The sequence below is a fragment of the Vipera berus genome (assembly GCF_964194415.1).
Source record: "Vipera berus genome assembly, chromosome: 4".
In the NCBI taxonomy this organism is placed as follows: domain Eukaryota; kingdom Metazoa; phylum Chordata; class Lepidosauria; order Squamata; family Viperidae; genus Vipera; species Vipera berus.
Genome location: NC_138206.1, coordinates 21875220 through 21900673, shown reverse-complemented (window position 1 = coordinate 21900673; position 25454 = coordinate 21875220).

Below are 25454 nucleotides of genomic sequence, written 5' to 3'. Positions count from 1 at the left end.
CCAAAAGCAACGAAGGATGAATATCAGTTTAATGTACCTTGCCTTCCCTTTTTGGGCAATGGTGAGTTTCAGATCTAAAAGAAGAAAGCAATGCTATAGGGGGTGACATGGGGTTAATGAAAAGAGTGGTAACCGATGAAAGCATTTTACTGTGTTTAAGAAACATCTAACATTTGGAGATGACTTGACTTGCTTTCTTCTCAAACTGAAATGACAAGTGATCCATTTTTATTGAATGAAGGGTAGAAATATTACCTAGTAGTAACATATCCATGTCTTAATAAATCAGATATTTTCATTTTTGAAATAGTTGTTTCATTTCTTAACAAATCCTGAATAAATCAGTGCTATTGTGTTAAAAAGAGTCAAGATTTCATGTATATGAGGACTGCTCTGATTTTTTTTAACCATTTCAAGGTCTACCAGCATCTTGGAATTTAAGAAGAAGAAGCCATACTTTGCTTCCCTTTGAAATCAGTGTGAATGTACACTTAGGAATTGTGCCTCTAGAAGAAATATAGCTGTCTTTCCATAAGCAAATTAAATCCTCCAGGAGAGTTCCATGAGGTATGCCAAAATTGTCCTGTCTCAGTTTCACCTTTATTAAATTATTTTTATGACCACATTTTTATCATTAAATGGACATACAAATGACTTAATCTAAAAGACTATCAAATTCATTCCATAGGTCTGGTCTTCCCATAGGAATATTTTGACATCTGCATAAGCCTGGAGAAAGAAGCACACAGGCTTCATGGAATATTTTTTTTGTGCCACTTTAAAAATAAAGTAAAAAAAGAACTCCCAGGCAGTGATTGATACTTTAGAGCTTAATACAGAAACAAATGTAAACCAAGCTAAAATCTTAGAATATTAAACCATGGAAAGTTTGTATCTTTCATCAATTTGGGTCGCAAAGTCATTTAACACTACTCATAAATTATGTTAACAATATGAATCTACAAGGTCCATTTGCAGTTAATGTATAAATGATCAAAACAGAGGTGTCTCAGGACCAATTCCTAATGAGGGCAATTAAATCTCACATGTTGATTGGATCACAGTTTTCTGGATTTTTCCTGGAGGAAGTCATGGTTCATTTTTAGATAAATTGGGGGGGGGGTTGTTGTTTTGTTTTTTACTAAACCATGTTAAGCCTGATTTAGGTTATACAAAAATGTTTGTGTCACTTTTTCAAAATGGCAAAAACTCTTACCTTCATTGTAGTTGAAAAATACCTGGGGGCCTCTGAGGTTAAGGCCAAACCATGTGCCAAAATCATATCATATCACCCAGGATTTAGTCAAAATAATAAATTAGCTTGTCATACATCTTATCTGAATAAAAAGAAATGGTGCTAATTTGGCTTTATTTGTTTATTTAGACAATTTATATACCTATCTGCCCATTTTAAATACACAATATTAAAAACCCATACCAATTTGAAGGATTTTTTTCTGGGAATCCATATTGTCTGAAAAGACATATTTGATATGGTTTTTGTTCAATAATGATTTCACTGAAGAGATACATCACCCAATGCAAAAAGGTTTTTTTGAGAATTTGATCATGCCCACTCATATTTTTCTATTCTGTATTTTCTTTGTACAGTTGGCTTTCCCATGCCTCAGTTATTGCCATGTTTAATGCTTCTCAGAGACAATATGCCAGGTTCTGCTTTGCATATTCAAAACCAAAATATGATCCTACTGGTGAAACCTGGGAGAAATGTTCTAGTACAGCGGTCTCTGGCAACTTTAAGACTTTTAGACTTCAATTCCTCAGCTGAGGTATTCTGGGAGTTGAAGTCCACAAGTCTTAAAATTGCGAAGTCTTAAAGTTGCCAGGACCCCTGTTCTAGCTACATGGATAGCATTGTTTGTATCAGATAAAAAGACATTACAATCACAGTGAATGATTGTGGGATATAACTATCTTTTGGCAATTTAATATTGCCAATATCCGATATCAGGCCATTAAAGGCTGCTGAAATCCCCTTTTGAAATCTGTGCCAGCCATGCTGATTTTTCCAATGGCGAGAACTTGCAAAATGCTTTTCTGACTGAGATAATGGCTGGTGGGAACCCAATATTTTTTATTCTAGAGGGATACAAAACAAAGTCCCAGGACTGCATGCATTCTTTGAACTTTTGGTTGTCATCTATAAATCTCCCAAACTTGTCAGCAAATAATAGTTTTCTCCGTGATAGAAGAAAATCATTTTCAAAAATGGGGAGTAATCATATTAACTGCATTTCATTAACTTAATACAATTATATTGAATATTTGAATGAAGGTGTTGTCCTTGCCCATCCAACCTCTGTGCCTGGCTCCATCTAATTTGAGGAGTGCAGTTCCTGGCAAACCACCCAAAGGGCAAATGAAGTCCATAGCCTGACATAGTCTTTGCATATCTGCTATAATGCTCTGGAGAAGATTGTCATTTCTCTCTTCTGATCTGGGGATTTGTAATATCCTTTATAAAATGTAATTGATTCCCATTTGTTTGATTCATTTATATGATTAATGGTAGCTCATGTGCTTTTAATTATATGCAAGATTGTAGATTGTCTTTCCACCAGTTTGATCAAAGATCAGTTCACTATAGTGAACAAAACTTTTTACGAGTGAAAATATATGGAAATATGACGTAGGAAAAGAGCAAGGAGAGCCTGATGGCAGAGTCAAGAGAAAACTCAGCCTAGAATCGTTATGTGTCCACAAACTTTCCAATTCAAACTGCTTTTGAATTCTGTTGACCCTTCTCTGGTGCCATTTTAGTACTGAACTTTAGTTGACCCGATTGAACAATAAATCTTCTGAATTGGAACTTACATGTGATCTTCACACCTCTGTACACAGGTGAAATATTCTGGCAAGAATTCCTAGATTAAGCCAGCTATTTAAAACTGTGTTAAGTTTAGCTATAAGCATCCATTAGGAAACGTAATGATTCCATTGTATTTTTGAGTCACTTCTATACAGATGACATCACTTTATCTGTTGACACTCCATGGACACCTATGCAATAGGGCCAAATAGAAGCCACAATCATACCTATATGTTATCTTTATCATACAAACTGTGTCAATTACATAATTCTCATTTGTGAGATAATACCATGATGTTTCTGATATCACTTATCACTCTAGTGGACACCAAGCATTTGGTTCTGTGTCAAGGATTAATTGAACAGGCTGGTACAAGATCATTGATGGGAATCCCTCAGCTGATTACTACCAAAACTGAAAACTTAAAAAAATAAAACAAGAGCTTTTTTTTTAAAAAAAATAAAGTTTAGAGTCTTTTAAGACTGAGGTATCTTCAATCTTATATAATAACTAAATCCTCCCCACCTACCCACCACAAACTTGTCCACCCAGGTGTTGTACCTATCCAAACTTTAAAATTATTTTTCTCTCTCACTAGATATGATTTGTAAATCATGTTACCTGAACCAATAGACCAAACCATTTATTTAAATTCCTTTTAAATAGCAGTCTGGGAGAAACAATACATCAAAGCCATATGTCTTTAGAAGGATTGTGAAGCTAGCAGAAATCAACTGGGAGGTATCAAACTACACACACCTGGGAATGCAAAGCTCAGTGCAGCTTCTCAAGTCTTCCTACGATCTATCTACATTGTGGTGAAGAGTATAGGCCATGGGAAGCCATTTTGTGAAGTTTTCATACAAGGCAGCTTTCTGCGAAAATAATGAACTACACACAGATAGGCTTCAAGAGGCTTAGGGGACAGTGTCTTTTAGACCTTGGGAAGAAAAATAGGAGCTTTTGGAACAGGATTCTGAATAATATCATGGGAAAATACTTGTTTTGAGATAAAACTAGATGTTTTTCACAGAAGCAGTTTTCCCTTCAGAGGACATAAGTTCTATAAAATTCAAACAAAAAGACTGAGGATTTTTTTTCTTCAAAGAAAGCATTTAGAAGGATTATTACTTTTTTTACATTGTTCAGTGAGTAATATGGATGAATTGTTGGCCAAAGGTAAAATAAACTTCCCAAACACCTTCCCAATGATCGTATACCAAAATTCACTGATTTGCAAATAGGGTAACTGGAAATTAAGGAAGTAGGTAAGTGAACTTTATTGTTTTAAGACAGAATTAGATATTTGTTGGGAATAGGGATAGTTAAGGAAAATCTTGTTTGAAGATCATAACATATGGTTTCTAAGATTTAAATGATTTTCTTGTGTTCATTCAAATTTATTTTATATTTCATGTTTCTAGACTGCCCATCTCCTTCAAGGACATTTAATCAATATACTTATTTCCAGCATGCCTTTAGTTGCTTTAGGCAAAAGTCTCCTCATCCTGTATTAACTCTAGATAATGTGATGGATAACATATAAATTTAATAAATAAAATTATGAGGAAATTCAAATATAGCATTTCATGTAAATGCAAGTAGATTTATGAATCATTTAATGTGCTCCTCTACCTTTTTGCACTCCTCTACCTCCTCTAACTATTTTTTTCTGTACCTCTTTCACCTATCTTCACTTCTTACCATCAGTGAATTTGGATTGGTGATATCTATTGTGACTTCCCTCATGAGGTCTCAGAAGCTGTGAAAAAGAACTAGAATATTTACAAAACTGGAAGAACTGTTCTGTTTTTTTCTTTTTTTGTAACACCTTTTAGCAGTTATGATTTTTCAGTCCCAAATTGCAGATGTATAGTTCTTTTTCTTGTTCAGGAGATAAGTAAAAAGCTACTTCTGTCTGACTGTCTGTGTGTAAATTCTTTCTTGGCTGATGTCATCCAAACGAGATGGTAACTCTTTAATAATGTGGATAAATGGAAAAGGTATAGAAATGTCACACTGCTGCATTTTACAAAACTACTTGTTGTAAGAAGTTACCATGATAGATTAATTTGGCTTTATTTATTTATTTATTTATTTATTTATTTATTTATTTATTTATTTATTTATTTATTTATTTATTTATTTACCTACCTACCTACCTACCTACCTACCTACCTACTTATTAAATTTATTGACCCCCCATCTTACCACAGTGTAACTCTGGGCAGCTTACAATATTAAATAGTGTAATAATATTACAATACTTTTCTAGTATTGTCTAATCAGACTGAGTGTGCTTGTTCAGGGCTGCATCTAATCCTTGATCAATATTTAAAATATAATGTCACTATTACTTAGCGGGGAACTTATAACCTGGATTTGAAGTTCTGATGGTCAGGCTCCCTCCATGGTCACATGACTGAAATTTAGGGTCTGGGCAACACAGCCATATTTATGGTTGTTTGGAGTGTTCCACAGTCACATTGTCATGTTTTATGATTATTTTGCCGCGTTTGCTTAACCACCACAAAAAAGGATGTAAAACCTGGACAGTCACGTGACTGACCCATTGTATGATTGTCACCACATAAAAGCATAATGGGAAGGCTTCATTAGGGTAATATATTGAGGACCAGCTGTATCATTAGAAGACCTGGAGTGAGATACTGGCTAAGTTGCTAACTAGAACTAGAGAAATCCAAATTCAGTTGAGGGCCTCAGGTCATCTTTCTCTGGCTTTGGGCCAGTGACTTTGGGCCCTCGTCCAAATGATTAATTAAAATTTGGTAAGTTGAGGACCTAGGATTGATCTGTGGCATACTGCTTGAGACCTTTCTTCAATTTAATGAGAATCAAGGAGCACATTTTGAATACAGTTTTCAAGCCAGTTATGAATTCACTTAATTGTCAAGTCATCCAGCTCACATGTAACTACTTGCTAATCAGCATTGCAGATATACATTAGTCAAATGCTTTGCTGAACCCAAGTATACTATGCCTATACTGATAGTCCAAATCCAATGGCATTGTCTCTTTAGCAACTCATAACCTAAGGGGGAGGTAGATAGAGTGAGGATAATGATTAAGGACTTACTGTATATTCATTGTATATCTATCACTCTCCCCACCGTTTCTCTAAGGAATAGCTAATCTGAGATCACTTCATTCTGTCTTTCTTGCCAGATACCCAGAGAATATATATTTTTGGATTCTTCTCTTAATAGAGTAGAATATATTTATTTTGGCCTCAGGCTTATTCTAGAATATACTACTTGTGAAAATATCTCTAGAATGTTATAATTATAAAACCTGATCCATTAATCATTATTCTGGTCATATTCCTGCTTTCAGGAGCAGTTGCATGTATACATACAATGCTTCAACCTCCAAAACTCTACAGTGTTCCCACAGACCATTTTGAAAGTTTTCCGTTCAAAATCTGACATCATCTGCTTTAATCTTTATCAGAAAAGCATGTGCTCTTCCTTTATATGCAGTCTCTTCAAATGTGACTTTCAACTTCGTGATAAGCATCTCTCTGTGATAGATATTGGAACTGTTGCCTTCTGAGTTATGTTGAACTACAATTCTTGTAAGCCTTTGTACATTCTTAGACCGATAGGAGATGAAATTCAAAAAATGTAGATGGTCACAGTATTCCACTCCAACTTTCAGTGAATGCTTTCCAACTACAGCTTTGTAGCATTTAACCATCCCTTTTCCCTCTAACTTCTGAATTGGATGCTACTGAAAATTGGACAACTTTCAGGACAACCGTATGAAATTACATCAACTTCTATGTTAAGTTTTGCCTTTTGATCATTTGCTGAGGTCAACCTTCATAGCTATGGATGATTCCTGGTTTCTCAGGGTGTCCCTTTTATGTAGACTGGCTGAGATATCACTAATTACTTTCAGATAAGCTACTAGCAAGTTTATTTATGGGGTACTCAAGGAAGGACATTTAGTTCACTACAAGTCTCAGAAGTAGTTATAAATCCCCCTCCCATCTCATTTAAACAACAGAGAATTGACCTCACAGGAGAGTAGGGAAGGGAAATATTCAAAGTCATTTAAATAAAGAAAAGACATTAATTTAGAAACAAAACACATTGTTTCTACAGCTCTGTGACAGGTAATGAAATAAAAGGAGCTCCACAAGCTTTCAAATGGGAACATTAGCTGGATTAGCCCCTGCAACAAGATCAAAGTAAAGGCATTTTAAGTTGCTGTCAGATAATATCAGACAGGGAGACTCACCACAAAGCTGGTGGAACCTATCAATCCTTTTCTTATTCTGTTAACAACCACCCACCTTTACCACATTTACACCCACACTGTGTTTATAACATCCTGCCCTTAGTTCAGTGTTCTGGTCTATTAGATTCGGTAAACCTTGAGTAACCTTACCATGGATTCCACACTTCCAGGAACTATTTGTTCAATGGCTTTTGCTTATTCTTTGATCAATAAAGAACAATAGGCACTGCATTGCTGAGGTATTTGTTATGTGCTGGGTGTCATTTTTTAGGCAAGACCCCAAATACTTTCTTGGACCACCATGAATTTGCATTAACTGAATGTACCCTGTAGTCTGCCAGTATTTATTCTGATTTCATCACTAATGCACCCATTACTGACTTATTTAACCATTACCCGCCCCACCTTACCTCCACCTTATCATTACTGTCTAATAAAGGTTATAAGATTTCAAGTAAAAGAAATAGTATAATTTTGTTCTGAATTAGTTTGCACAGTGTGCAATAGTTCCATACTAGGTTTGCAGGCAAAGCAAAGAGGTATTTGGGGGAAAAGACTTCACATTTTATTTATCCCTTAATATATTTTTGGGAAAGAATGAATAAGTCAATATACCCCCAAAACCACTTGAGTTTTTATTCCTTATTTATTTAGCATATGGCATCTACAGAGGTCATGCAATAATTGATATACAAATAAACGTTTAAGTAAAACATCAGCAAATGTATAAGGCATGTGGTTATATGAAATAAAAGTATTAAATTAAGGTAAAACCATAATAAAATCACAATAATATGATGCCATAGAATCACAATAGATTATAGGCTATATAATTCAATATCTAAGGGAGCTAACCATCTAACTGCTTATGGTGTGGCTGAGATAAGATAATCTCAGGTCCCTTGAAACTTCCTGAGGAGACATTCTTGAACTATATAATATGTTCCGGTGCATTCATAATCACATTGCCAGCTCTCGGGCATTCCCCACTTAAAGAGCTTTACCTTAGTTCTGGCATGGCCTGTCCTGATTCTATTCGGTGGCTCCATATTTTACAGGGCAACTGCAATCCTGGAAGTGGTTTTGTTGGATCTGTGTGATCTGTTTGGCTATGGTTAACAAAAGTTGCCCATTTTAATCATTATTCTTCATTTAATACTGTGGTATGTCATCCCAAATTGGTTTCATAGATTTAAGCCTGGTGTGAAGTAGACAGTCTAATATTGTAGGTATTGGTGGATCTCTAGGAGTTGATGGCCTATTTATCTTATTCCACTCTCAAACTGTCTGTTATTGTCACCTAAAATCAGGAGGGGCAATGTTAGTAAGAACATGGAGCCAGGAGAGCAGCATGGATTTAAGTGTTGCAGATATTATTCTCATTGTGTCATTAAGATGAATATCAATCTTGTTGGTATGACAACTTCTCCATACAGGTGTGTAATATCTGGCGACTAATGATTGTGCCACTATAAACCATGTTTTTGCTTGAGCTCCCTATCTCCTCCATGATTTTCCTAATCAAGTTGTTCAGAGTTTTCAACTTTCGTCCAATTTTTAATGTCATTTCCAAATGTTAGGGATCCATCAAGGTGTCATGGTTCCAACAGATGAAACTCTTCGAAAGAACTTCGAGTCATTGTTTACCTTAAATAATCTTTTATTTGAGAAAAAAGTATCATCACTACATAGTTGAATTCAAAAATTAAATTCCCCTACCCTGGATACAAAGTAACAAAGCACAATTTCCTCCTCCAATAAACAGTCATAAATCACATTCCCCAATTAGCTTGAAGCACGGGCTTTCTCCTCAGCTCTCCAGCCTGCCAAAACTCTATCAAAACTCTATCAACTCTGGGCCCAGTGACCTTGGGTTCCCATGGCTGAATTATTATTGTTAGGATTAGTTGGACTCTCATCCACATTTCCCCTGCCAGCATCAACTAACTCTAAAAGCATAGAGAAAAATGGCTGCATTTCCATCGGTTGTCAAAGCAAGAACATCCGATGTTAGCAGCATTGACACAAGGATTATTCCGAGATACTTTGGGTGGCAGTTGTGTTTTATTCCTGATAATTAGTAAACCTGAAACTAATATTCACCCAAACACAGATATTTTTAAACTACTTTATTTACCATTCCATTTTCTCTGCATCTTTTCATGCCTGTAACCTGTAGGATGTTCCTCATCCTCAATCTGAATTATTTTCTACCAGTTTTCATTCAATCCAAAGTAAAGACATGGGCACGTTCTTACATTAATTTCTTTATGGCTACAATATGCATGAATTATCTTTGTACAAACATCTCTCTTTTGCTCTTCCTGGTTTCCCTGTTTTTTAAACCCCAAAGAAAAATATTCTAAGGAGCCTAAGCCTGTTAGGATTTTTCAGGTTCCAGTGGGTGGAAGCCTTCAGAGTAACAGAAAGACTTGTACCTAAAACAGCAGCATTAGCAATAATGTTTTCACCACACTATCTCCAAAATATTATAAATTCAAAAATGCCACCAAAAAAATTCAAAAACCTTCACATTCTTGAATATAATGTAGGAAAAACCAATTTCTTTTGCAGTGGAAAAACTCTTGAAAGCTTGTAAACATATTTTGGGAGTAAATTACAACTCCTGCAATTGTGCCTTTAACAACTTACAGATCCTCCACCTTGATGATGGATTTGAAAGAAGGAACCAAAGGAAGCACAGACAACTTTAGATTGGTTCTTTCCCCCCATTCTTTGTCTTATTTATTTGGTTTTCTAGTTCTTACTCATCCATTGGTTCTTACTCTTCTGTTCTAAATATATACACTGCATTTTAATGATTTTATATATAAATTGTTGTTTTAATTACCTTGTTAGCAGTTTTGACTACCTGTAAACTTAAAAAGTGGGATTAAATTACTTTAAATATTTCTGTACTTTGAGTTCCAAAAACATAGCTAGAGAAGATTTCACAAAGAGCCAGGAAAAGTTTCACCTGTTAAAGTTCTGCTTATCTGATTTCTTTAGAGCCAAAGGGGCCAATTATGAAGGGGAAAAAAATCTCCATAACATCATATGTCTGGTATCTGAAGTCTGAGGCAGAGAGAGAGGCTAAATGCAAATGAAAAAACCATGTGTTTCTGTTTTTAAAGAGAAGCCAAGGTTAGGTCAGCTGTTTGTAATAAAGGAAGCTTCAGAACTCCTATATAAGCAGGGATTATTGGGTTCACCACAATTTGGAATTCCAAATGAACAGAGTAATTCTAAGAGTCTGTGGTATTTACTGTAATAAAATTTATTTTGTTCAAAGCAAAGTCTTCTTACAGGTGTTCTCCCGGCATTCAGTACTGGGTAATAATTACTGTTTGGATTTAGGCTTTTGAGGCTCTAGAGCACTGTCAAACAGCTGGATTAGAAGATCTCTTGGAATAAATTTATGCTGTTCTGCAGCTGTATCCCTAGGCTAAAATAGTTCTGTTGATAAAAGCATAACATTCAGAAATGTCAGACTAGGTTCTACAAGAAAAAAAATCTATAAGGAACATGTTGCTTAAGATACAAATCCAGCAACTTTTTTTTTCTTCTGATGAGATAACTGGGGCAGAAATATTATAGATATATGAAATGAGAATAAATGTTTCTTTACTGCTCTTACTGTTGTGTACTGGGTTCATTGCTTGAATGAAGAGACCAGGCTAGTGAGTTCAGGCAGGAACATTCTTTATTTGCTTGCAGGAACTGAACTGAGAAACAGGGCTGCGAATGCAGCTATTTATACCCTGGCCTCTAGGTGGCGGCGGATAGGTTTAAAGCAACCTATTGCCGCCCTAGAGGCAGCCAATGGCAGCTCTGGAGATGGGTTGTCTGCGGAGGTGGGAGCCATTAGCCAGCTCCTTGCTTAAGCAACCTTCCAGCATTCAAACCCACGTAGTACACTCAGCAAAACAAGGCCCAATACATTACACTTACCTCCAGGCAATTGTCTTCCACATCCCTTTTTTTCATTATTTCATTTTATTTATACAGTTCCAGGTCTCGATCCATCCTCCTGCTTCTAAATTTAAGTAACTGATTATCACAAAAAGCAGAACAATAATATAGAAACAGTAAATATTTTTGGTGTTTGTCAGTGGGGGTACAATTTGATCATTAAGAAAGTTGAGGTGGCTTCATCAGGTAGCAGATAGTGATAATAATAATAATAATAATAATAATAATAATAATAATAATAATAATAATAATAATAATAATAATAAAGTTGGAAGGGACCTTGGAGGTCATCTAGTCCAACCCCCTGCTCAGGCAGGAAACCTTATACCATTTCAGGCAAATGGCTTTCCAGTCTCTTCTTAAAAACCTCCAGTGTTGGAGCATTCACCACCTCTGGAGGCAGGTTGTTCCACTGGTTAATTGTTCTAACTGTCAAGAAGTTTCTCCTTAGTTCTAGGTTGCTTCTCTCCTTGACTAGTTTCCATCCATTGCTTCTTGTCCTGCTTTCAGGTGCTTTGGAGAATAGCTTGACTCCCTCTTCTTTGTGGTAGCCCCTGAGATATTGGAACACTGCTATCATGTCACCCCTCACCCTTCTCTTCATTAAACTACACATACCCAATTCCAGCAACCGTTCCCTATATGTTTTAGCCTCCAGCCCCCTAATCATCTTTGTTGCTCTTCTCTGTACCCTTTCTAGAGTCTCGACATCTTTTTTTACATTGTGGTGACCAAAACTGGATGCAGTATTTCAGGTGTGGCCTTACCAAAGCATTGTAAAGTGGTATTAGTACTTCACTTGATCTTGATTCTATCCCTCTGTTAATGCAGCCTAGCACTGTGTTGGCTTTTTTGGCAGCTGCAGCACACTGCTGGCTCATATTGAAGTGATTGTCTACTAAGACTCCGAGATCCCTCTCACAGTTACTACTATTGAGCAAGGTACCACCTATACTATACCTGTGCATTTGATTTTTCCTGCCTAAATGTAGAACCTTACTTTTTTCACCATTGAATTTCATTTTGTTAGATAGTGCCCAGTGTTCGAGTCTGTCCAGATCCTTCTGTATCTTAAGCCTATCTTCTGGAGTATTGGCTATTCCTGCCAGCTTGGTGTCGTCTGCAAATTTGATGAGTTCCCCATCTATCCCCTCATCCAAATCATTAATGAAGATATTGAAGAGCACTGGGCCCAGAACAGAGCCCTGGGGCACCCCACTACACACTTCCTTCCATGTAGATGCGGTTCCATTGAGGACCACATGCTGAGTACGGCCTGTCAGCCAGCTACGAATCCATCTGGTGGTAATGCTATCTAACCCACATTTTTCTATTTTATCAAGTAGTAGGTTGTGATCTACTTTATCAAATGCCTTACTGAAGTCCAAGTAAATTATATCTACAGCATTCCTCTGGTCCACTAGTTTTGTCACTTGGTCAAAGAATGTAATAAGATTTGTCTGGCATGATCTGTTTTTGACAAACCCATGTTGACTTTTAGTGATGACTTTGTTGGCATCAAGGTGTTCGCTGATTTGTTGTTTGATTATCTTTTCCAGAATCTTCCCAGGTATTGAGGTCAGGCTGATAGGTCTATAGTTTCCTGGATCTATTTTTTCCCCTTTTTTGAAGATGGGAACTACATCAACTCTCTTCCAGTCCTCTGGTAGTTCCCCTGTGCTCCAGGATCTTTGAAAAATATAGTTCAGTGGTTCTGAGATCACGTCTGCCAGTTCCTTGAGAACCTTGGGGTGTAATCCATCTGGTCCTGGTGATTTGAACTCGTCTAGGCTGGACAGGTGCTCACTTACCATTTTCTTGCCTATCCTAACTTGCATTTCTATTCTGTTTTTTATGGCACTGGTTTGGGTAGGTTGGACTGTTTTTTCCCTTTGTGTAAAGACAGATGCAAAAAACGAATTAAATAGTTCTGCTTTCTCCCTATTGCTTGTCACCTTCTTGCCACTTTCACCCACTAATGGACCAATCATTTCCTTAACTTTTTTCTTGTTTTTTATATGTTGAAAGAAGCATTTTTTTTGTTATTTTTGACTTTGGTCGCAAGCCTTAGTTCATTTTGAGCCTTAGCTTTCCTCACTTCATCTTTGCAGGCACGGGCTATTTGCTGATATTCTGACTTAGTTATGTGCCCCTCTTTCCAATTCTTATACTTATCCTTTTTATCTTTCAATTTATCAGAGAGTTCTTTATGCAGCCATGCTGGTTTCTTTTAAGAGTGGTTATTTTTCTTCTTTGTTGGTATTGTACTAGACTGGGCCTTTATTATCTCACTTTTCAAAATTTCCCAAGCTTCTTGAGTTGTTTTCCCCTTTAGCATTCTCATCCATGGAATTCTTCCCATGGTCTCTCTAAGTTTATTGAAATTAGCTCTTTTAAAGTCCAAGACTCTAGTTTGGCTGTGTTCTATTGCTTGTGCCTCCAGAATGTTGAATTCCAATATTGCATGATCACTTCCCCCCAAGGTTCCTGTGGCTTCGACACCTTCTATCATTTCATCTCTGTTTGTGAGAATTAAATCCAATATGGCTAATCCCCTAGTTCCCTTCTCTACTTTTTGGGAGAGAAAGTTGTCTGCTAGGTTTGTCAGGAATCTGTTTGATCTTCCACTTGGTGCAGAGTTTGTTTCCCAGTTGATATCAGGGTAATTAAAGTCCCCCAATGCTATTGTGATGTGCTTCTTACATACCTTAGTTAGCTGACTAGCAAAAAGTTCATCTATTTTCCTCTGCTTGGTTGGGCGGCCTATAGTATACACCTATGGCAATGTCATTTTTCCCCCTTTTATATTGACCCAAATGCATTCAAGTTTACAGTTTTCATCATTGTTGTGCTTTATTTCTGTAGAGATAAAGTTATTTCTTATATATAGAGCAACTACTACTCCTCTTTTGTTTAGTCTGTTTCTTTTAAATAGTTTAAATCCCTCTAGCTGTGTGTTCCATTTGTAGGTTTCGTCCCACCATGTTTCCGTAATGGCAACAATATCATATCTGCCCTCATTTACCTGAATTTCTAGTTAGTGGATAGCGGAGAAGAGTTTTATCATTGGTGAAGTAAGAGACAGTTACTGATGTGGTTACCTTGGCATGTGACAGCATTTAACTAACATTAGCTGGCCTTGAAACATAAAGACAGACTTGGTCAGTACTTCTTGTTGGGAGACCTTCATGAAAATCTATTGCTGCAGGCTATAGTAATAAGTTAGAAAAAAATCCTGAAAGAAGGTCAATTGCTTCCATATTGTTGCCAAGAAAACTACTCTAATATCTCCATAGAATTACTCAGGAGGGACTCTAGTTTTACTTTTTTACTACTCTGATTGGGCTTTTGTATATAGATTAGGAGTTGGGGAGTTATTTTGCTGTTCAACTCCACCTTAACCTTCCATTGAAATAAAAACTCTACCATAATAGAAAACTATATCCTTTCATTTGTTTCTGGAAGTGAGCCTTGCTGCATTTGATGTGACTATATGCAAAATCTCAGTTAAATATGAACCAACATTGTAAAAAAAAAGTACAAGATAATCCTCCTTGTTTAGACTCGCATTCTGGTAAATTAGATGCAAAAGAGAAGCATAATTTCTTCTTATTTTTTTTCTCTAGCAATTTGTGTTCCAGCTTCTTTGATATGGGGTGCACTTGCTTAATTTCTCTTTAACATTATTGATATATCATCATTGCTTCTGGAATATTTGCACTGAGCAGGGGATTGGGGCTTGGTGGCCTAAATAGCCCTTCAAATTCTATCATACAAAATAATGTCCATGCTAATGCTAAATGAGTAGTTCTTCGCACCCTGCTGCCACTTTTTTCTAACTCTATCGGTTACACTGGATGACCTCATTTCTAATATTACATAACAGGATAATATTTCATAAATAATTCATGCATTTGCCATATTTTCTGGTTAAACAGTCCTAATCATAATACATTTTCATTATTTGGGAATTAATTTTCTGGTTGTTTTAGCAACAATCTGACCATTTTTTAGATACGTGGCCTACCTTCCATTCAGGAGTACAAAACAGCATACAAAACAACCCTGCCTCTAATTCCACCCCCAACCCACTTCCAAGGCTCAGAGGTAGTGACTAGGCTCAAATCATTTAGTGAATTTCTATAGCTGAAGATGGATTTAAATCTATGTCCTGGTCCTAAATTCATCATTTTAACCCTTTTACCACATTGGATCTTTCATTTTTTCCCACATTTAAATTATTCCTGGATTATTAGCAAATGAACAAGTATAGTTGTCTTATAAGTAGTCAGAGAGACCATCAGTTTTGGAGGGGGGGGGGCTAGTAGTAAAGCCAAAGTTTGTAATCATCAGGGTCCACCCTTTCTCTCAAATTTGTGTCGATGTATTCAATTGGAGGCATTTTCAAGTAAGTTCCTTGATTTATATCCACCTTAAAACCTTCAAGCTCCAAATATTTACTGCTCAGAAGTGAGGCCCGTGTTTATAATTCTGACCCCATGTGCATGTATCAGTTTTTTTCCATGCTGGATGTTGTGCTTCTCTTCTGTACCAAATCAAGGTAACATACTGAAATTTCCAATTGAAGGAGTGAGAGTCAAAATACTGAATAAGATAAGATAAACTTTATTGTCATAGTAAACTTTATGGCCCATATTAAAAATGAAATTCTTTTGCCTGCTCTCAAAAGAAAGTATATACCTACCCATACACATACATGATACACATATACAATATATACACACACACACACAAACAAACATATACACGTGTGTGTGTACTGATCACTGTCCATTTTGAACACATAGTTCAAACTTGAGAAACTTGAGAGTTCACATTGTAAACAAATTAATTAAAAATGTAGTTGTTTTTAATAACACCTGCAATGAGGTATTTACCTTTCAGCTGTTAGTGTTTTGTGTTTAAACTTCCTGTCCAATCTACCTGGGGTAAGCAAATCAGAGTAACTTGATGAGAGGAACCAAATAAATAAATAAATAAGTGAATCAACAGAGGAGGAAGAGGCAGTTGATTGCTAAGACACAACACAGGCTATAATAAGTGAATGCCTTGTGCACCAAATTGCAAGTCTGAACAGATTCATCTAAACGACCCCCCCTTATAATGCTCCATTCAGTTTAAATGACTGGATAATGTTTTAACAAAGGAAGAAAAGATACACAGCAAAAGAACATGCTAGTTGAAGCTTTAAAAAGAGGGACAGGCCTCTACTAATTAATCAGTGAAAATCAAAAGGGAAGCCTGGGCCTTGTAGCAGCTAAATATTTGGGGTTTACCTGAGCTTCAGGAAGTGATTCAAGTCAGCTGAAAAGATTAAGCATCCTTTCTGTGAGGCTGATGAATTGACAGGTTGGCGGTGTTTCCAAGATCAGGTTAGCAGCAGGACAATAGTGCCTTATTGAGTAGGAAGTTTCAGAAATTAAGGAGCACCATTTGAAAAGTTGCTCCAGTCTGTCACAAAAGAGGATACTATTAATGTTTTGTTCTTTAAGCTAACAAATGCACCTGCAGCATTCCAGAGAAGAATATCTCTATAAGGCTTGTCATAAGACTTCAGGCAGGAGATGAAGGGACATGTTGAGGGTTGGAAGCTGCTTGTGTAAAGTTTGTTTTGAAAAAAGGGCAACTTTCAGGTAAAATATATATACTGGTATATAAAATGACATGAACAGTGAAAGAGGTTGAACTCATCCCTATGTGGTAAATCTTCAGACAGTGACAGTCGTTAGAAGGACGAGGCTAAAGCAAGGCCAACGTTTTTCTGACTTCTATTAACTGAGCTGCTCAAGTGCTAGAAAAACAAAAATAGGCTTTTGCAGAAAAAAAGCTAGATTAAACACGTATCAATTTGATGTTGCCCTTATCTTTCTATTCAAGCCGTATTCTAGGTAAGTAATTTTTTTAATTAACAAAATAAATTAATATTAATACATATGTACAAGGAGCATGGTAGCTCACATGATTAGAACACTGGGTTGACAATCAGCAAGCCCGCCGTTGAGACCCGAGTGCTGCTTTGTGTTGGGGTGAGCTCCCATCATTCACTCCAGCTCCTGCCCACCTATCAGTTCGAAAGCGGGAAAACCTAAGTAGATAAACAGGTACTGCTTTGTTGGGCACATTAATGGGGACATGAAATGAGCCCTCAATTGGGCGTGCCATGGGCAATGGTGATGTCACCAGCTAATCCTTTCAATCCAGAAGCACCTTGGGGTATCTAAAATTCTTGCACACACATACAATACAAACCAATACATTTGGATTGTGTATTTTGATGCATTTTGACCCCTACACAATCCAGATGTATTGGTTTCTCTCTGTGTATAAGCAATTTAGAAGCTAAGATACCAGATTCGTGGTCGGAAGCACTTATTACCCTGATACCAAAGGAAGAAATGGAAATACAGAAAATAAAGAACTGTAGACCGATTTCCTTGCTGAATGTGGACTATAAAATATTTGCATCAATCATAGCCAAAAGGCTTAAAAAGTTCCTAAATGAATTTATACATATGGATCAAAATGGGTTCCTGCCCAAAAGACAGGTTAGAGACAATATGTGAATTATATTAAACACATTAGAATATTATATTAATTAATTATATTAATTAAATTAAATTAATTTTAAATTTTAATTTTTAATGTTATCTTAATTGTGGGCTTGTATTAATTTAATTTAATTTTATTCTCTCTTTTGTATTGTTTTTAACTTGCCCTGTGAACCGCCCTGAGTCCTTCGGGAATAGGGCAGTATATAAATTCAACTAATAAATAAATAAATAAATAAATAAATTATGAAACACATCCCGAAAAACAAATGGCATTGATGTTTTTGGATGCGCAGAAAGCATTTGACAATGTGAATTGGCAATTCATGATAAGACAACTACAGATTATGGATTTTGGGGAGAAATTTATAAATGTAATTAAAGCAATTTACAATAAGCAAATAGCCAAAATAATGATTAATGGAGATATGACTGAAAAGATTAACATTATGAAGGGAACAAGGCAGGGATGCCCTTTATCCCCATTATTGTTTGTATTGATACTAGAGATACTAAATAGAACTATAAGTCAGAATAAGGATATAAAAGGTATGAAAGTTAAGAGAGAAGAATATAAGCTACAAGCTTTCGCAGATGATTTAGTATTTATCTTGGAGGAGCCACTAGCGACAGGACCTGTATTAATAGAACAAATAGAAAAATATGGTGAGGTAGCAGGTTTGAAGATTAATAAAGATAAAACAAAAATGTTAGTGAAAAATATTACTGAAAAACAAAAAAAAGAATTGATGGGAAACTTAGAGATACAGATTGTAAAGAAGGTAAAATATCTGGGGATTCACCTGACAGCAAGATGTACAACAGTTAAAGAAGATAACAAGGCTAACCACAGGATATAGTCATAAATTATGACAGCTCAATTTGAATAATTTACACACACACACACACACACACACACACACACATTATGTTAAATGCTTGTTAACTATTTAGATTAACTTGCTAGGCCCCAAACATGGGACAAATCTTTATTTCCTGTTTTGGCCTAACCGAAGGCCATCCACAGGCAGTAGTCACAACAGTGACAGCTCATATTTGTGTAAATTTTAGATTGCTAACAAAGAATTAAAGGGAGACTGATATGCATTTCAAACGTATTTGTTTTCATCAGTCAGCCATACCCTTCTGAGATTCGAACCTGGGCTGATTGCACATTAGGCAGTTGTTTTAACCTCTAGGCCACAAGCTCTATCTCACTTTGTTAGCTGAGAAGCAAGGGAGATATGTGTTAAATGCTTGTTAACTATTTAGATTACCTTGCTAGGCCCCAAACATATATATAAAAGAAATTTAGATAGTATACCTGAATTTTATAGTCCTTGGTGTCACTTCAGTAAACCTGAGAATGATCTTTTAAGAATTCTGATAATGGATATTGGCCATTCCCTTGATAATCTGGAGATGAAAGGTGACTAGAAGTGTTGTGATTCAGGGTCAGCCTGTGGGTTCGGCAGTTGGGTTGGCCAACTCAGAGGAGGAGGAGGGGGGTGTTGAAGAGCTTGATGATGATGGCTTTGAGGCTCCGCAGAGCCCTCAGCCAGGCCCCTCCCACCTGGTGGAGACCCAGCTGTGTGAGCCTGACAGCGTGGATGAAGATGACCCACAGCTGGCCCTGTTCAAGGACGCCCGACGCAGGAGACAGTCAATCAGGAGTAAACAGAGGAAGGCAATGGGGCACCTCATAGGGAGGCAGAGAGAGGCCACGCCCTGAGCTGTATTTAAGGGGAATGTGTGGGAGGGCTGGTTTGCTGAAGGCAACTGCTTGGATAGTTCCTGTTTCATAGCTCCTGTTTCATGGTTGGTGTCTGTTTTATGTTAATAAATTTGGCAGGCTTTATTCCAGCCTCTTGCCGTTTGTAAAGGGGTTGTCCCTGCCTTTTCTGCAGGGCCGGTAGCAGGCTGGTACAGAACAAGAAGTAAATGAGAGAGACAGAGAAAAGGATGTCATATAGAGAAAAGCATTATTTCCAATAACTTTTATTCACCACTTGTTTTAACCCTTTTTCTATCGCTGGATTGGTCAAATAGCTCTGCTGGAGATGCAGCCTTGATAGATAAGATGTGTGCTCTCTTGGTCTATAGCTACCATGTATCATCATTTTCCTTCTAATGTCATTTCCAAGTTTCTACTCTTCTCTCTCTTTTTGAATGCTTTGCTGCCACCAAGTGTGGCTTCCATTTATAATGACACCTGTTGACCTGTAGTTCAAACACTGCAATGTTATAAATGTGTTAATAACATCCAACTGTATAGACTACAGCTCTGGAACTTTTTTTTTAAAAAAATGTTCTATTAGGAAAAGCCTTGATCTATAAATCTGAAACCTATTCAAAGTATCTGAGAAATTTTCCCGTGCCTTTGTTTGCATTGCTCAATGTTCCTGGAAGGTCTTCCTACTGTTTCAGAAGGAACTTTGTGTGAGTAACATGGCACTGGTGGTACAGAATTTTTCTGATGAAATAGACGCACGTACAATACTTTGGTATCATTCTCCCTATGAGGATTCTGCATGGGGAAAGGCGACAAATTATAATGTTTTGGTAAATGTTGTTGACCAATGATAAAAACAGGAGGTAGTCTCCCATGTTTCTACAGGACTGTGGTAAGTAGACCTTCAGTTGCAACTAACAACAGCAAAGAAAAGTGGAGTATCTATCATAATGTCCTGAGGAGGCCTTGCTTGTCTCTTGTGAGTAGTAGGGAGGTTGTGATTAGGCATGAGATAACTGTCCCAAACAATTTTATTGTCTTTATCCTGAAGCAGGATATGTTGGAAGAGCCACTAAAGAAATGCTATTTTAAACAAATGTAACTGAAATAAACCCTTAGATCTACTACTTATTAAACCTACCAAGCAAACATTTGATAAGTGCAATCCTAAATATTGTGGCGGTTTGCATTAGCCAGTTCTGGATAGGAGGGGGATCTCTGAAAAAAGAGGCTTTGGATCCTGCAAATGTGAAGTTGACTTTTCCTGCTTTTTTTTAGTACTTGCCAGCAGCAGGAATAGAGTTTGCAGTAAATGTTTCTGCAAAACTCTCTATGGCCCCCTCCATTCCCGCCACTTCCAGCCAATGAATCTGAACTAGAAGGCTGCCTATGTACAAATTGCAGCAATGAATTGCAGTCTGAAGGTATAGATGCATTTATTGATGCATTTGTAAGAACAAAATCTGCTGATTTGACTCACATTGATTTGTTTTTTTAAGAGGAGTAGTGCAAATTAAATTCTAGAAGTTGGAAAAAAGAGAAAAGAGCTTAGTGTTTTCCCCCTGCTTTTTTCTCATTCCCATTCTCCTCCAGACTAAGTTTAAACGATTTCTTCCAAATTCAGAAAGTAAAATCAGATTTCTCAGTGTCTTAGCCCTCCCCTTACATTGAATCATATATAAAAAAAGATAAAACAATCTCTGTGGATTTTACTCTGGTAGCCATAACTGACTATAGAGGGTAGTGCTCATCTTTGTTTCAAGGCCTGTCCAAAAATGTTTCCACAGTCATGTGGTCAGCATGACATCACAGAGTACTGTTACCTTCTCACCGAAGTGGTACCTATTTATCTACTTGCATTTGCATGCTTTCAAACTGCTAGGTTAGCAGGAGCTGGGGGGAGGACGGGAACTCACCCGTCACCTGGCACTCAGATTTCAAACCTGGGATATTAGTTTTCCAGCTGACAAGTCCAGAGTCTTAACCACTGAGCCACCACACTGCCCATTGAAGCACGTACCATTTTAATATTTCATGATGAGGCCTATTTTGAAAATGAGGTTAAAGAAGACAGCTCCATGCATTGCCAGTCCAGACTCCTCAAGTACATCTTTTATCATTAAGTTCAATTCAACTTATTTTCTGGTTCAGAATCAATAATTTATATTGTTGATGATGACGACCATTATTTTTGTTGGTAGTATTCATTTGTTCAGTGTTATACTTCTCAAAGTGTGTAAACATCTTTAGTAGTTGTTCTTTCTTCTTTTATTATCTGCTTGCATTTTTTTGTTCTGCTTTGCTGTTCTTACTTGGAAAATATAGTAAATCCATTTTCTGGTAGACCTTGCTTCCACAGGCTAGATAACCACATACAGTAGTGATGTTTTTTGGATTTGGTGGTAACTCCTGATTTTCAGTGTAGATGTGACTAAGCCTCTCAATTTTCTACCCCAGTTACACAACTTGTGTTCAAACATAAAAGTGATGAACTTTGTAGGAAAGTTTCTATTTATATTGAATTTTATAACATCATAGCTGCAGATTTATAACTATTTCAGCAACTGTTTTAAGTCTTTCACTGTGTTTCCAAGATAGCCAGCAAGAATGAGAATAGTTGGTTGGATGAACTGTACTGTAAACATCTGGCCTATGGCCATAATAATAAAGACTGTTTTAATTTGATTTGCTGTAAGTGTGTGAGGATCATGTATGAGCCACCTTGCCAAGTCACTTTTGCTTGTAGAAGTGATTCTCAATGTCTTGACCCAGCAAGGCTCCTTCTAGAACTAGAAGTATTCCACATCAGCAAAGAATCAAAGTGAAGGTGATATCCATCCATCGGCCAATTCTTTTATTAATCAGTTAAAGGTAAAGGTAAAGGTTCCCCCGCACATGTGTGCTAGTCGTTTCCGACTCTAGGGGCCGGTGCTCATCTCCGTTTCAAAGCCGAAGAGCCAGCGCTTGTCCGAGGACGTCTCCGTGGTCATGTGGCCGGCATGACTAGACGCCAAAGGCGCACGGAACGCTGTTACCTTCCCACCATAGTGGTCCCTATTTTTCTACTTGCATTTTTACGTGCTTTCGAACTGCTAGGTTGGCAGAAGCTGGGACAAGTAACAGGCGCTCACTCTGTTACGCGGCACTCGGGATTCGACCCGCCAAACTGCCGACCTTCTGATCGACAAGCTCAGCGTCCTAACCCACTGAGCCATCGCGTCCCTATTAATCAGTTACATTAATACATTTTTGCTGAGCAAATATAAAATTTAAAAAAGGAAATGGAAGAAAATACTATTAAAAGTAAGTACCAGATACACAAATCATCTAGCAATTAAAACTCCATTAAATCAGGTTTTACTGATTGTATTTATACTGAGAGCATGGCACGAAAACACAATTCCTAAATTCCACTGCTTGGGTGCATCACAGGGGAAAGTCCTCTCTAACATGCTAGATAGATGAACCCTTGATGATAGGCAAAGTTATCTGAAAAGAACTTCTGCAGTTCTTAGTATCCATACTTAAAAGTATTAGAATGGAAGAGTATTAGGTTCTAAGCTTTGAAGGGCTTTAAAGGACAAGGCCAACAAAGTTCATTGTGTCTGGCAAGTACTCCCTCCCCCATTCCCACCCTATTTACCTTTTAAATTTGGATTCTTTATTTTATTTTCCTCTTCTGCTCTTCTTACAATTGTACTGCCTTGCTGGTTTTATATTACCGGTACTATTTTAATTGCATGTATTATTATTTTATTGTGAATACGGTGTTTATTTTAGTATCTCCACCCCAGAGTTTCAGAACTGAAGTATCACATATAAATAAAAGAGGGTAAGAGGAAAAGACAGGTCTCAGCAATAATTTAAAGCCATATTTAAAATGAAAATACTATAATTAGAAAAAAATGTGACCAGATACTTATTATTAGTTGAATTATAATTGCAATAAAGCAACTTGACAGGCATATAAACTCATTTTATTAATATAATAACTGTTTAAGCAAAGTTAATCCTCAAGGATTCAATCTACAACCTTAATTCCTTTGGGCTAGACTTGTACTGAAATGCCAAAATTACCCATAAACATATGAAATAATTGTGGAAAACAAGTTGTTTTATATATATTCTGTGGATAATAATAATTAATTTCATCAGATTCCTATGGTACCATCTGGAAACAATATATATAATATATAAATATATAATATATAAATTTTTGGATTGCTAACAAAGACTAATATGGCCATTTCAAACTCATTTGTTCTCATCAGTCAGCAATCCAAAAAATTTACACAAATATGAGCTGTCACTGATGTGACTACAACCTGTGGATGGCCTTGGGTTAGGCTGAAGCAGGCAATAAGATTTGTCCCGTGTTTGGGGCCTAGCAAGGTATTCTAAAATACTTAACAAACACTTAACACATATCTCCCTTGCCTCTCAGCTAACAAAGCGAGAAAGAGCCTGTGGCCTAAGGGTTAGAACAATTGCCTAATGTGCAATCGGCCCAGGTTTGAATCTCAGAAGGGTATGGCTGACTGATGAGAACAAATGAGTTTGAAATGGCCATATTAGTCTCCCTTTAATTCTTTATTAGCAATCCAAAAAATTTACACACACACACACACACACACACACACACACACACACACACACATATATATATATCCAGAAAACCTTATGAGATGTTAAATTTGTTTTAAGACTCTTTGTTGTCTAATACAATTATCCCCCTACGTCTCAACTTCTTTTCCACTTCTATAAAATAATGAAAATAAAGCTTACAAAGTCACTGTGTAATAATGATTTGAATGAAGGGTTAAGACATGGGGGAAAAGTCCCACACTGGATCTTAGAGATTGCCTTCGGCCACTCACTGTCGCTCAGTATAGCCTATTGTGTAGGATGATTGGTGGATAATAAACATATGTCTGTTTCTCTAAGCTGTTTGGTGGAAGAAAATAAAAAAGCAATAAATTCACCAAAACTAAGGAAAGGAACATGCTAATACAAATATTGATACATATTTCAGTTTTATACCCCTCTACTTGAAAATTCTTCATTTCTAATCACTTCTCTTTCTATCCTAAGTTGTATCTGCTATTTTTCTCTCTGTGTGGATAAACCCGCTTTTCTTATGCTTTCTGCTAGAGAGAAGTTCCCTGGGGGTGGGCTTTAGTACAAGTCCGAAAGCTCGGAAGACTACATCTCTGGTCCCGGGGACTGACCCAGATTGGATCCTGCTAGCTTTTCCTAACCTGTAGCCCACCAACTTAATTGAAGTTCTATTTTCTTTCCCCTGAGGTTCACATGTGCTAAAAGATTACGGGAGCCGAAAGCCAACATATTTGAATGGTCCCCGTTGAAAAGGCACAAATCTATTAAGTTCTGTGTATATTCCTTACAGCTTTCTTTTTCACCCAGATGTCCCAAATGTGTTTTTTTCAAAAGGCAGCTAGACTTTCTTTGGTTTTTTTTCTTGAAGGTGTTTTGCTTATCATCCAAGAAGCTTCTTCAGTTCTGGGAAATGGAAGGATTTATATTCCCTGCAGTCATGTGGTCATTATCTTTCCATTCCCTGCCATTTAGTCAGAACAGAACAAGCTTCTTGAGAAACAAAACTTCTTCAAGACAAAAAAAATCTAGTTACCTTTTGAAAAAACATGTTTGGGGCAACCACGACTTGGATGATTGAGAATCTCCACAGACATTTTCATCCAGATATTTAGCCACCACTTACGTACTAAATTTCCTTTTTTGGATTCTTTTTCTCTTGTCAGTCTGTCTCCCTCCCTTCCTTTTTTCCTCTTGGTCTTTTGCATCATCTTCCAAAGTTTAGCTCAGTAACTCCATTAGACTTGCCAAAGTAGTGATCTTTTTTCCACATATTCAAGTGTTCAAAAAATGTTGACTTGTCTTATCAATGTTACTTCATTTCATTTTCTGTAGAATGATTTTTATCACTTTCTGTGAGAACCTTCTGAATTATGTGTAGTGGAAGAGAGCATACTATGGACATAGTCCAGCTGGGTGAGTAAACAAAGTTTTCCGTCTGTTTCTTCTGCTGAGGTCCTTTGTGCCAAACCA